The following is a 14,763-nucleotide window of genomic DNA, read 5'->3' on the forward strand; positions in this document are numbered from 1 at the left end:
TTCAGTTTCAGAATAATGTTAAACATCTAGTTGCTTTGGCATTTCTTCCAGAGAAGAAAGTTTTCGAAACTTTTAACTTGTTAAAAGACGAGTTCCCTATAGAAGGAAAGCCGTTACTTAAATACTTTATGGAATGGTACTTGGGTAAACCTAGAGTGCTGAGAACTAGGATGTCAACAGGAATGAGATTTCCACTTCTTTTTTGTGTGAGTTTCTGGAACATATCTGTGTTGAATGAGTTGAATTTGTCCAGAACGCAGAATGCAATTGAAGCGTGGCTCAGGAGGCTACGCTGCATAGCAGGGAAGCATTTCTTTGATGTTCTCAGCATTCTACAGTGTATATGTTGCGAGCAAGACAGGGTTGATGAGGTTTGCTGTAGGATGTTGTCTGGTTGTCCTCCTACCCCGAAGAAGAGAAAGCTAATGCGAAGAGAAGAACGTTTTCAAATCATAATGGAAAACAAACATGAATACACAAGCTTGCAATTCGTTAAAGCTATAGCTCTTTAAATGAAGTTACTGTATTTTCATTTTACTGCCATTAATACGGGGAATCTGTGAAAAGAACAGATATTAATGTGAGCTGGGATTAACTAATCTTTACATAATTTGTTGCCACTGGGTGCTTCTGCACTTTCTGCCATTATTCTATTTTCAGTGTTCCTAGATTTGGTTATTTGCGTTTTCGTGATTTTATGACTTTGTGCATTAGTGAGCGTGATTTAACCATTCGGTATTTAGTGAAGTCGAGTATGTGTTCTAGACCCATATATATATATATATATATATATATATATATATATATATACATATATATATATATATATATATATATATATACACATATATATATATGTATATATAAATATATAATATATATATATATATATATATATATATATATATATATATATATATATATATTCACACACATATATTTATTTATCTGTGTGTGTGTGTGTGTGTGTGTGTGTGTGTGTGTCTATTTCTGAATCAGTCCAGCTTATTGTTTACCCTCATTTATGTTACCCTCCTTTTAATGCCATTATCATTTTCATGCCATCATGCCACCATTTGCATATTATGCAGCCTTTGGGATTTCAAAGCTCTCTGCAGTGTTGCTCAGTGTTTCAGTAAATCATCTCTACCTGGCGTATGGGCACTCATTACACAAAATCAGCAACTGTGATGTGAAAACTGCTTCTGAATTTCAGTCATTATCTTTTAAGTTCCCTTACAAACAAAAATAGTTTATCTGACAAGGAATGTTTCAATGTAGTTCATGAATTATATGCATCAAGTTAATAAATCACCTCTAATCATTAAGTCCTTATAAATCACAAGCAAATTAAATTGAAAGTCTGTGAAGGTGATGTATGGCATAGTATATGACTGTGACTCTCCAAAATGGTACAGTGGCCAAACAACAATATCAGTGAAACTGAGAATGCTGGAACATTTTAATGACATCAATTATAATCCATTGAACTCTTTAGCTACACATACATTGTCATCTTTTCACAGCAAAAGTTCTGCTTTAAAGAATAGTGTCTCAAAACTCCTGTTGTACCACAAGGGGGAGACCTAGTAATCACAAGGAATATTTTGGTGACTAAATTAATTTTAAAATAAGATGTATTTTGAACTAGGAGGTTAAATGTTTTTTTTTCCTCCACAGTATTTCATTTAACTTAGTTGCAAAAGATTGATAGCACATGCCACACTGTATACTTCACAGTGTTCTATATATGTTAATTCCTTATGCAAATAAAATGATTACTGCTTACATTTCTTGTGGTAAATGTTTTCAGGAATATAATATGACATATAAAATCAATATTTCCCATTCCTGTTTACATGAATAGTGTATAATGAAAAGTTTTGCAAGCATTATTTGTAGTTCTTGCTAGAGTAATCATAGCATTGCACATCAAATATTGTTCTTTATTGTTGTTTTGGTTCTCTCCATGTCCACCTGGCCAACCCAGTGGCAACTCTGCCTTCAGCCAATTGACCCATTTGGTCCTCCTCCTGATGGGCATATACTGGGCCACAGAGATAGTTCACCAATCTTCCTTCTCTTGGGACAAATTGGCCTCATTCTGAGTAGGGTGAGATTCCTATGACTAATTGCTGCCCTCCCCTGGAAGCTGTCCATTGCTTCAGTTTGGGACAAAGACTGGACCTTCCTCCCCTCTTACACCAGTGTGAGAGTACTATGGTCCATTTGTTCCTCAGATCTGAGCTGACCAGCCCCACCCTTCAATAAGAGGAGAAAGTCAATGGCTGGGAGTCGGTCAGACAATCAGGCATACTTGTTCTCTGTTACTGAATGTTTAATGGAATTTTCAGTGTTCAGTTCATTAATGGATAACACTTGTTAACGTTTTTGCATGTTCATTGTACATAATTGTGATGAGTGAAGTACTAAGTGTGTTGAGCTCTCATGAATAATATTTTATACTTTAAGAGGTAAGTAATTCATTATATGTGTAAGTTAATTGCATTGATCATTGGGTTATACAGGTTAAATTAATGCTAGATAATTTTGTCTAACTGAAATCTAAACCAATGCACAGAAGATTAATAACAGACTATATGGAAACAAAGCAGTCACTATGTAAAACTAATTGGAGTGATGCATTCAGAGAAAGAACTGCAGAAGAAATGTGACAACTTTTGAAAGGGAAGTTGTTTAAATGCATAAAAAATGATTAACACTAGGATCTAGGTATACAAGGTCAGGAGAATATATTTCCAAAAGAAGATACTTAATTAAGATGAGAAAGAAAAAATATAAGACATGGGAATGAGGTTGAACAATAACTTTGAAAACTGAAATCAACAAACTGGACAGATAAACACAATGTGAGGCAAAACACTCATTTTTGTAGAAAATTATATGCAGATATGGAGCATAATAGGATACTATTTATAGATACATAAGATGTGGTAGGAGTAAAGACATACAAATCAATAACCTGTGTGTAAATTCTAAAATTTATTCTCAAACACAACAGATTATAGATACAGTTATAAAATCTTATACAGAACTGCGTAGCTCCACATGAGGGTGATAAATTGTCTTTAATTACATTATATTGAGAAAGAACTATGCAAACTGTACCCAGACAAAGCACAGGGCAGGGAGGATACAAAATTAGCAATCATGACCTGAGAAAACTTCAGCATGAACTTCAGTACCATAATATATTTTATTCAATAGGTCAGTATGGGGAGATACCTTAAGACTGGATATATGTACTTGTCAAACTCATCTTTAAGAGGAAGGGGAATAGGACAAACCCAGAGTTATATAGACCCATAAGTTTACTTTCTTGTTTTAAAAAAACAATGGAGGAGGTTATTTTGGATAAATTATTGTCAGAACTGGAAAGATTGGGACTTGAAATCATATATCTGCATGTATTTAAAAAAAAAAAAAAAAACAGATATATAACATGATGTTCTATAATAATATAATAACAGTTATAAATGAAAAATTGTGTTGTGATGTAATTTATATAGACTTAACTTCACTCTTTGATAGGGGCATACACAAATACTGACCAGTTTATTAAAGAACTAAGTATTTCTGTAATCTTGATAATATGGATAGTGGCATGGCTTATAAATTGGAGATACAAGTATCATACAGCAATTGGAGAGGTGAAATTCTATGTTGCAGTCATGGTATTCCACAGGACTTATTCTAGATCCATACTTGTTTAAGTAGTATCTTTTAGCTCTATCTTTTTCATCTGAGATGTTTTACAATCTGCATGCAGATGACTTGAAACTGGGTAAACTGATTACATCCGTAAAAATTGGGCATGCCTGCAAAAGACGTTGACTAACACGACCGTTTGTGCACAGGAGAATAATATGATGCTAAATACATCAAGAACTAAGCATAATGTAGTGATATGGGAGACATAAAATGAGGTATATGAGTAGATTCAGCTTTGAGGTTTGCTAATAATATCAACCAGTTAGTTCATTAACAATAGTTATAGAACTATAGGCTGTATAAAAAGGTCTGGAAATCAAAAATGATGAAATCATTGTAAGTTACATTAGACCAAAACTACACTATGGAATAACAATATGGAAACCTTATAAGAAAGCAAGTATGCATAAATTGGAAAGGGTACAGCAGAAATATACCAAGGGGAATACATGAATGTGAAAATTTAATTTAAGAAATACTAAGATGTTTAAAATTGCACTGTGTCTTATACAGGTATATAACAGAATACCTTATTCAGATATACATAGGACATTTAGAGACCACTACCTTTGGGAATGTCTGGGGTTATCAAAGTCTAGTAGAGAATCATCAGACAGTCAGTATGTAGAAGATTATATAAAACCGAGAGACCTACTAATTGGTTCTCTGACAGAATAGCCAATGCATGGAATAGACTACCAAATTATATTAAAACAAGCACTAGTTTAGCTATTTTTTTAAATTTGGACACATTATGGGAATTATTGTTTTGGTATATGGGTAGACTAGAAGGGTATTATTGTACGTGCTTGAAATATTTGTATGCATCTGTGTATTATTTAACAGTAGAATTATCTGTTGTGTGCTTTAGATTCTTGAGGTTCTGTTCTCAATAGAGGACTACTTGCTTCAATTACTAGATGAATAAACAGTTATCTTCTTGCTAGTGGCTCTTTGAATTTGAATGATTCTTCAAAGATTCACTATAGCTCATGAGGATAATTTTCTCACTAGACAAGTTTAATGGTTCATGAATGGTCCAGAGTGCAGCAACTATATGACCAATGGACCAGGCTTAAGCTGTTAAAAAGTATATAAAACAAAATTGTACATTTTAACACACATTTCTGAGCAACAATATAGGTACACATGCATTATAGAGAAGAAAAAATAAACCATTGTTAATGTTTTAATTCTTTTCATGCATTATATGTATGTACTCTCTTTTTATGCAGTTATCATTCACTCCATCATTATATAACTTGCTCAAGTCCTGCTTTCCCTTAAATTTCAAGTCCTCTTCCTAAACATTATTCTGCATGTATTTTTTCCCACAAATTCTATTAATTTCTGTGCAATTTCCTCCATTCCTTTTTAAAGATGCCACTTCTTATTCTTTTAGCTCCTTTACAATATTCAGTATCTCATTTATATTTGGTTTAGATTTTCATTTCCATTTTCTACTAATTGCTTTTTTTGGTAGCCACTAGCTTTAAACTTGATAAGGCACTGCTATGTCTAGGTAATTCAGTTCCTATAACCAGCTCAAAAGAACAATTTTCTAAATTACAATGATTTGCTCCCACCAGCATTTCAGACAAAGTACTCTGTAGGGATTTTTTAAAATATGCCAATTCATAACATTCCCAAGAAATATGTTGTCAGTTATAACTCTTTTCCCTTTCACATCTTCAGCGTTTGCTTTCTACTTGAGGAAAAAATATCTGAAGTTTGCTTATGACATATACATGCCTATGCAAACCTTTCCATGCAAAATCCTAAAATGTCTGGACATTGTTGCATACTTGGAAGCCATACAAATGTCTCCCCACTGTTCTTTTGTATATTGCCTTTCTATTCTCTTTCTAGTCTTTTCTAACCTCTTCTAAATGGTTCTTATAGTTACCATGTATTATTTTATATGCCCTCCTAACTATTAATTTTTAACAGCAGCTTCTGTTCAAGACTCAACTAAACCCTCATCCAGAGCTGCTCTTTATTTTAGCAATCTCCTATACCCTTCTCTTTGCCTATATTGTGTTATCAGCCCCTTGTAGGGAATGTGGTCTCTAACCTGCAGCCCAGAGTTCTGACTAGCCTTATCCTCCTCTATTACATTTTCTTCTCTGGTTATTTGCAACTAATACATTGGACCCTCTGCTAAATTTCTACAATAAATTCTGTCTTTACTATTCTTATGTATCACTCTATTTTTTCCATTCTCATATTGGCATAGATCATAGAACAATTTCTGTTATTTTATAGCATTCTGTATGGTTGTTGCTATTGTCCTTCAGAGCTTGCATCTAAAATCCTACCCTCATCTTATTTCTTGAACTCCTCCAACCTGTTTCATTACAATTCCTTTCCAGTTTGATGTAGAACCTTCCTACTTGTGTTATGCATATGAGCTTTAACTGTGTAACTCTAAAGCACCCCTTCAAATCAGGTAATTCTAAACCATTTTTTTCTACAGGGAGAAACAGCTTATCCCACTTAGTTCTTGCCCTCTTTCCCCCCAAATAAAGTCCCTCAACCCTTTTTTAATTATGGTACACAACTTGTCCTCTAGTCGATTAAAATACACCTGAGCTATATATAAAATTAAAAGAAGTGCAAACAGTTTAATTTCTTGTATTGTACTATCCATATTCATAATCAAGATATTCCAGTTTCTCAGTGGTTGTATTATGTTTTCTTTAGTTACTTCCCACATATCCTTAGCTGCCATAAAATAATATGCAACTAAATCCTTAATTTTATCTCCGTAAGTATGGGTATTTCTGAACCAATTTGTATGTGGGTACATAGCATTTTGTTTTATTTTCATGGCCTAAAGGGTCTTGAAACTGTTTCAGAATGTTCCACATCACTGAAATGTCACTTTTTGGATTAATCTAGTAGAAAATAATATCACCTATAAATAAAGCTAATTTTCCTCAATTACTGTACTAGTTATATCCTCAGATTTGTAAGTCCTTTATTTTATTTGCCAATGGCTGTAAATATAAAGCAAATAGCAAAGAAGAAAGAGGACAGCCCTGCCTGGTTCCTATGTTTAAACACAACTTATCAGAGAGGAACCATCCCACCTTAATTATTGCCTCTGACTCTTCATATATTTTTCTAAGTAACCCTGCAATTACCCTACTCATAAAATCCCAGCTGATTGCACTGAATGCCTTCTCTACATCAAGACTCACCAACAACTGTGGCATTGTATTACGCTCTGATGCCCTCTGTATCAATACAAACCTTTGTGCATTATTCATAAACCAAATAGTGCCGGTGCTCTATATTACTGCTTTTATGCATGTGCTGCTCTACAGGAGAGCTTGTTCTCTATTTCAGATATAAAGATTCTGTAACATTTATCTGGATAGTTGATTCAAGGTGGCTGTATAAACAGATGTGTCACACTACCCTGGCTACAGCCCACCTACTTCATGAACTGGTGCAATGCTGGAAGTGAAGCGATGTAACAGTTAGTCCATTTGCTCCTTAATAACACAAATTTGACCAAAAGACTTCAGATATATCATACAAACCAATACAAAATCCATAACTGAATCCCAGTTTTAAAGTAAATGTTTATTTGAGTTAGTCTCAAGACCCTGCACCTTGGCCTTCAAGTCTTATGGTTAGATTAATTTGCTCCTGCCTTGCAGTAGCTCACTTCCTTTCAGTGTCTATGGATTAGATGATGCTTTCACCTTATAAAAAATCTGTAGCTTTTTCCTGGATGTTCTTGCTCCAACTTATGAAACCCCTGTAGATATTATTCCATATGAGTCCTGGTTTGAGGAGGATGGAACAGAAGCTGAAGCATAAATGGAGGTGCTCTACTCTCCTTGAAGACAAGCTCAGATCTGATGAACACTATATGGCTTATCAAGCATAGATCTCCCATAAAATAATTACGTTCCCTTCTGTAGTCATAGCCTCTGCATCAGATCAACTAGCTCCATTTTTTCAGGTAGTAGAGGACTGAGTGATCCAGCTTGTCTTTGCTCCTCCACAGGATGCTTTCTTCTAAAGAGTGTGATTTAGTAACTCAATTATTTGCAGCTAAAACCGCTTTACTGACAGCAGTATCTGCCTCCACAAAAGGAAAAACTACAGAATCCAAACTGAGACCCACTTTTGATCTGGAGTATGTTTCACATGTCAGACTACAGTCATGTTATCTCTATCATTTCAGATTTGTAGCCTGTTAGCTAAATCTTAAACCCACATCTAAATAGGTTTGCTATGCCTGACTTGATGTACTCGGGCCTATAATTTTTCATATTGTCTATTTATCTTTAGATAGTAGTGAGTGGTGTATTTACTACTGCTTTAAAGGATATGCTAGCCATCCCTATCCTAAAGAAGTCTACACTCAACTCTAACAGTCCTAATAAATAACTATCACCTAGTCTCTAAACTTCCGTAAATTGTTGGGAATATTGAGAAAGTAGTTTACACACAGCTTGATCTGATTTTACAGGAGAATTTAATTTATAATCCATTACAGTCTGTTTTTTTCACATCAAACATAGCACTGAGTCTACTCCTCTTATTAAGGCCATGTATGACCTTTTACTGGCTAGACATTAGTGCTTATTTCAGTTTGCTTCTTCTTGATTTCAGTAGAGCATTTAATATGGTAGACCGTCTTCAGACTTACTGTAGTGAAAGTTTTGAAACATGGGGAGAATAAATCTAAGATGACATCTCTGCTTAATTTAGCAGAAGCGTATCGATGTCAATCAGGAATGGAAATCAAACCAGAAGTAGATAAAAAACAGGCAGCAACTGAATGTGCTAAAAAACAAAAGAAAGAATATAAGGTGAAGGACCAGATGAGAAGGCAAGAAATGTGGAAACAACATACATGTAGTTGCAAGTATATAAAACTTTTGGAAGAGCCTCATGTTGATCAAGAACAAATGCAGGAATTGTTAAGGAGAGGTGAAATCACATCAAGAAATGAAAGGTTAATATTGGCAGCCCAAGACAGTGGGCTACGTACACGCTGGTTTACTAAAGTCCATTGAACATGTGGGAGAAACAGACAAATGTAGGTTTTGTAAAACCGATTTGGAAACAGTCACACACCTTGTTGCTGGTTGCGACGCACTAATGGTGGAGGGATTGCAAACTGAAAGACATAATAATGTGGCGAGACTATTGCAATGGAGACTGTGCAAACATTATGGTATTGAAGTGGTTGAAAAACACTGGAAATATGAGCCCCAAAGAATCATAGACAATTATGAAGTTTATATCACATGGGATTACCCATTACCAACAGTTCAAAAGACAGATACTAGAAAATCGAATATAGTGGTTCAAGAAAAGAAGATAAAAGTAGCATTGATGAGTGAAATCACCACACCCAGTGACTACAGTGCCTTGCGTACAGAGAGACACAAAGTCATAAAATACCTGGACCTGCAGGCAGAAACGAGAGCCATGTGGAAGAAAAATACCCATACAGTTCCAATAGTAGAAGGAGCAACGGGTCTTATAAAAAATAATTCACAATCATATCTAGATATGTTACCAATCCATGTAACCCCATATGAATTGCAGAAGGAGTCATTACTGGGCATATTGTGGGTGCTGTGATGAGCACTTTTGGCTGATATCAAAGAGTGAAACAATAATAATTTCATGAACTTTAATCGTACTTTGACTTAGGACTGGGGTCCATTCCCGTCATAGTATTAGATACCCAAAAGACTTGAAGAAATTAAAAACGTCAGTAACCTGAGGTACTGACGTGCACTTGTTTACTCATTATTACTTTAGGGATACCAAACAGTGAATTTCAGATATACCCTCTTTTCCAGTTACTCTATCACCACTAGTGTCCCAGACAGATCAATTGTGGGTCCTTTATTCCTTTCCATATACATGCTTCTGTCAAGTGAACTCACTCATGGAAGAGGTTTACAATAGTATTGTTAGGCCAGTGATACTGTAGTTCACCTCTCTTTTCCTCCTGTGAATTCACAGGGCAGTGGCTTAGAATGCATACCGGATGAGATGAATTGTAATCAGCTGAGACTCAGCACTTCTAACATGGTGACCATGGCTATTCATGCTACTTTAAGGCAATCAAGCTTTCCATCTTATTATTTATGGTAGTGATACTTTGAAGTGTGTTTGTAAGATTAGGAACCCTGGTGTGGTTATTGACAACAGACTGACACTTAACGATCATCTGCATCAGTAGTCCAATCTTCATGTTCCATTTTTAAAATTCCTCATGCATCAAGCATCTATTCCTACCTTAGGACTTATCATTTTGGTTCTTCTAACTTCTTCCACCTAGAGCTTCCTGACACTGAAGCCAATAAGCTGCAGCCTGTGCAAAACTCTACAGCTCGGTTACTGTCAGGTACACCATGTTCCCAACATATTTCACTGGTCTTGAGAAGTCTGCACTGGCACTCTGTCAGGTCTTATATCACCTTTAAAGTTCTTGTGTTAGTCCATTTGTCCTTGTGTGACATGGGGCTTCCATATCCGAAAGAGCTGCTAGTCTTGTACAACCTAGATAGATCTTTGCGTTCCTCTTCCTTGTGGTTGTTAAAGGTCCCAAGATTCAGTTTACAGTCTTCTGGGACTTATGTCTTTTGACACCGGGCCCTGTACCTCTTGAAACTTCACCACTAATGGTCGTCAGAGCCAATCATGTTGGCAAACTTCAAAAGGTTGCCAATTATCCACTTATTTGATCATTCATTTTAGAGCTTTTTTGAAAGCTTTGATTTTAATACAGGAAAAACTTTCTTTTTAAGTTGATAACTTTAATTGCATTCATAGTATTTTAACATGATTTTAATTGTGGTTTGGATTTCAGAACTTTAATACAATTGAAGTCTGATTTGAATTTGAGTATTCTGGTGATACCTGGCAGGGATTCCCACTGTCTGAATCAGCAGGTTATTTTATAAGCAGGCTTATTCTGCTGAAACCACAAGAGGAAGGAAATTCTGTATATCTGTTTTTCAGATTAGAAAGGTAAGGAATATTAAGGTTAAACTTTTGCACCAGCTGACTTTGAAGTTGCTACTTTTGGCTGAGGCAAAGTAATTTATGATGCCACAAGTAATTGAGTAGGTTTTGCAGATAAGTGAAGATGGGCTCCTTAGGTCGGGCCATTTGCCTAGTCAGGATATTGGGACAGGATCAATGTTTTGTCGGAAGACACAGCTAGAGCCATTTTACTCTGTTTTGCTGGTAGAGCTGCACAAAGATAAGGTTACTTTTTTGCAGGTGTGCATATCATCTTGAGAACAATGACTGTAAGATGTTCTTCATATTGATCACTGCTGCAGTAGACCAAGCTATATGGGTTATATCTTGCATAGAATATAACAGCCAGCCAGCTTTCAAGGCTTCAGAATATTTTCCACATACCGAACCCATTAATCAGTTTGAGCTGAGCTGACTAAAAAGACAGGTTTGGTTGCCAAGTCCTTCAGAGATTTCCTGCTGACAAAGAGAGTGCTCCTCTTTGAGCTTCAGAGGATTGATGATTGGCTTGTGATACCTCATTGCTGGCCAGATAAGTTCCCTTGTGGAAAAAAACCTTTCACATATTATTTTTAATATTTTGGTTTACTTTCCTGTGTGGGAAAGTATATTCTAAATGAAGATTATGTGTTTTTATTGACACTATGTAACTTTACTGTACTTTTAAATGGGAGCACTTTCATGTTTGACAGTTTAAAAGTTGACATAAACATTCTAAAAGCATTTTTTTCTGTGGAGAAATTGTGTTTGAATCAATTGAGGGGCTGATAGAGTGCATTAGAGGGTTTACTATCATTTATGCGATCCTGCAATATGCGTGTTAATGTTTGTGCGAACCGTATGTGCGAATATAGGAAAAAATGAATGTGAAAAATTTTGAATGCAGAATGCTGAATTTTCGAATTCGAAAGAATTTGAATATTCTCCACATTTCTGCAATTCTACGTACTGAGCAACCCACAGTAAAGACCATTTTAGCAGCGGGGCAAGCCCCCCTGCACCCCCCATTTGGGGGTCTGCACCCCACACTGCCTGCTACTTATATATACAAACTCCGAGATCACACTACAGTGAGGGAAAAGGTACATTTCCCAAGCTCCACTATAATGTGATCTGCATTAAAATGTAGAAAGTCACAACAGCAAAGGCTGTAGTGCATTCACTGTTGTGCATTTCTGCATTTCTATGTTCGTTCATTCGATACTGTTGAATGGGGTGATTCGGACTGCCATGAATCAAAGTCTGATTGCCCATTTGATAGTAAACCGTATTAGAGTGCTTTTTATTTTGTTTTTATTGGAAAAGTGACTTTATACTACAGTGACAATTTTATTGGCTTGTGTTGCTTAGTTTTTCTGAGAAAGAAGCACCACTTTCAACTTGACTGATCCCATTGTCAATCCTCATTCTAGTCACAAAAGAAAAAGTTCAGTAAATAACCTGTAGTACTGCAGTAGGTTAGCAATTTGCCCCAGCTGCAGGCGGGTATCTCTGCTATGGCCAAAGCTGGTTCCTCAGACCACTCATATTTTCCCCCTGGATCTCTCTGGTGTTGTCCATACAGCCACTATGGACAGTAGGTCAGCCATGTCCTCTTCAGGTGTTGGGGTACCATCAGTGAATGAGGGACAGCCACTCATGTCAGTCTTGGGAGAAGAGGCATTGGAAGTGCCCCTGCTTAGCCAGAATGTAGTGCCCATCCCTGAGGAAACTGCTGCTAGAATTAATAAACCAATTTGCTGCAACCTTTATATCAAAAGAAAATGAAATATTTACCTTCTATACCAGTACCACTAGACAAGAGTAGTTTATTAGGACTGGCTCAGGGTCTTGTACAGGCTACTGATTATTCATATTTATATGGAGGTTTCTGGCAAAAGAGAAAGGGATTCCTCTTTTCGTAAATAAATTCAAGAAACTGAATCTGTGCAGAAATTAGGGTTACTATCTGTCCCTCTTTGCAAGGAACAGTCCCACTTTGGGCAGTTGTGTCCTGCGAAAAAAAAATAAAAAATGGCAAATGTCCTGAGATTTTAAGACAAAATATATTTCTTACATTTTCTTTAGTTGGTGCATAAAACAGTTATTTTGTATCTGGAACACATCAATATTATATGAAATAGCATAAACAACTCAAATGCTACAGAAATAAGTTTTTGTTTTGGCAAAAAAGTGAACTTTTGTCCTTTACACTGGCCATAGATATCGTTTGCTATGCAAAATCTCACATTTCTACAAAAAATGTCCCACTTTGGGCATTTGAAAAGGTGGCAACCCTAACAGAAATATGATGGAACAGATAGAGAGCTTTCTCCACAGATTTCTGATTCAGACTCAGAGGAGACCAAAATATCAAGTTCTCTGTGAGGGGGTCTCTTTCTCTGACACAGTTTCCAGAATGTGCCAGTATTTTCAGTGGGAGAACACTGACATTTATCAGTCCCTCAGAAAATACTATGAGCTGTTACAAAATGAATTTCCAGAATCTCCTCCCAGCATCCCTCTGCTGTTAGCACTAAAGAATTTGTTTGTCACAGCCTGTGGTTTCCCTAGTAGCCAGCCTGATGCACCCAGTAAAGCAGATTGAATCTACACACTTCCTTAGTCTTTTAAATTTGTTTGCACTCATCTCAGACCTGTCCCAGAGCTCATAAGCATTTTGTTAGTTCTGACAAGGATAGCAGATAAATCTGGGGGAAAGGCATATGCTTCTGCAACTTTAATTTTTAGAATTTCAAATCGTCATGTCTGTATGTTAAAGTTTATTTTGACTAATTGTGAAATTATAAGAAATATTTTATCTGGAGTTCCCTCCCGTAAGGAAAAGTCTGCTTTATGTGGTTTTATTTCTTCAATTTTCCAAATGAATACTCACTGTTTAAAGTTTGTCTGTGACTCTGTTGATACTACTTTCAGGGCTGTGGTTACTGGTACTGTGTTGAGGATGTTTGCCTGGCTGTATTCTCAGGCCCTCCCAGAGTACGTAAAAAATAAGATTTTAAATTCACATATGGACTGAGATTAAATTTTTTTTTACCCTCTGCTACAAAAGTTATTAAAAAAGTCATGATAGGAGTATGCTGATACAGGAAATTTCTCAAAGTTGTCAACCTTCCTTCTCTAAATTTACAAGGAATTTTCTGCTTTCCTCATCCAGTTTTGGCAAGAAAAAAAAAACATTTTCAGTAAAATGCTGGTAAGCAGGCATTTAAAAACTATGGCAGGGAGGATGTAAATAGAAAGCAGGAACCCTTCCCCCAAGAGCAAAGGACAGAAAAACATCATAATGACTTATGTAAGGGACATTGTCCACCCTCCCCCCACCCTGGTAGTCCCTTATCCCTTCCAGAAAATCTCCATTTCTCTCTGTTTGGCAACAGACTGTTTCAGTCAACTGAGTTATGAATCTAATTCAATAGTGTTACAAATGCCACTGGAAAGAAATCTCTCCTTTCTAGAGAAGTTTCCACACCCACCAGACCAAACCCCTCCATTCCCTCCTGTTCTACAACACACGCTTTTTCATGGTATAATCTAAACAGTTACTCTTTTCCAGTTGGGAAGAGACTTTTATTCAAGAATGTTTCTGGTGCCAAATAAAGATAATTCCTGGAGACCAGCTCTGGAGCTTTCTTTCCTAAAGCAGTGTGCAGTAGTGGTCACTTCCACAATGCTTTCATTTCACAATCTGTTACCTCTTCTTCCTCATTTGAATTTTTTGGTAACCTTAGATTTAAAAGATGATTATTATCACATCGTGTCCATTTAGACATCAGACATTTCTTAAGGTTTTAAGAATCTGGAACAAATTATCAGTTGCTTGCCTTACAGTTTGGGCTATCCACTGGTTGAAGAGTGTTTACAAACTGTCCAGCTCCAGTTATAACCTATTGCAGGTTACAGGGTATCCACATTTTCCATATTTACATGACTTGCTTATCGAAGAGTCTTTTTAAAAGTGTCAGAAATCTTTCAGTTGGATGAGAGATCTATGCAGGCTGG

Source organism: Protopterus annectens, chromosome 4.part0 (assembly GCF_019279795.1).
Source record: "Protopterus annectens isolate FY-2018-M chromosome 4.part0, PAN1.0, whole genome shotgun sequence".
Taxonomy (NCBI): Eukaryota; Metazoa; Chordata; order Ceratodontiformes; family Protopteridae; genus Protopterus; species Protopterus annectens.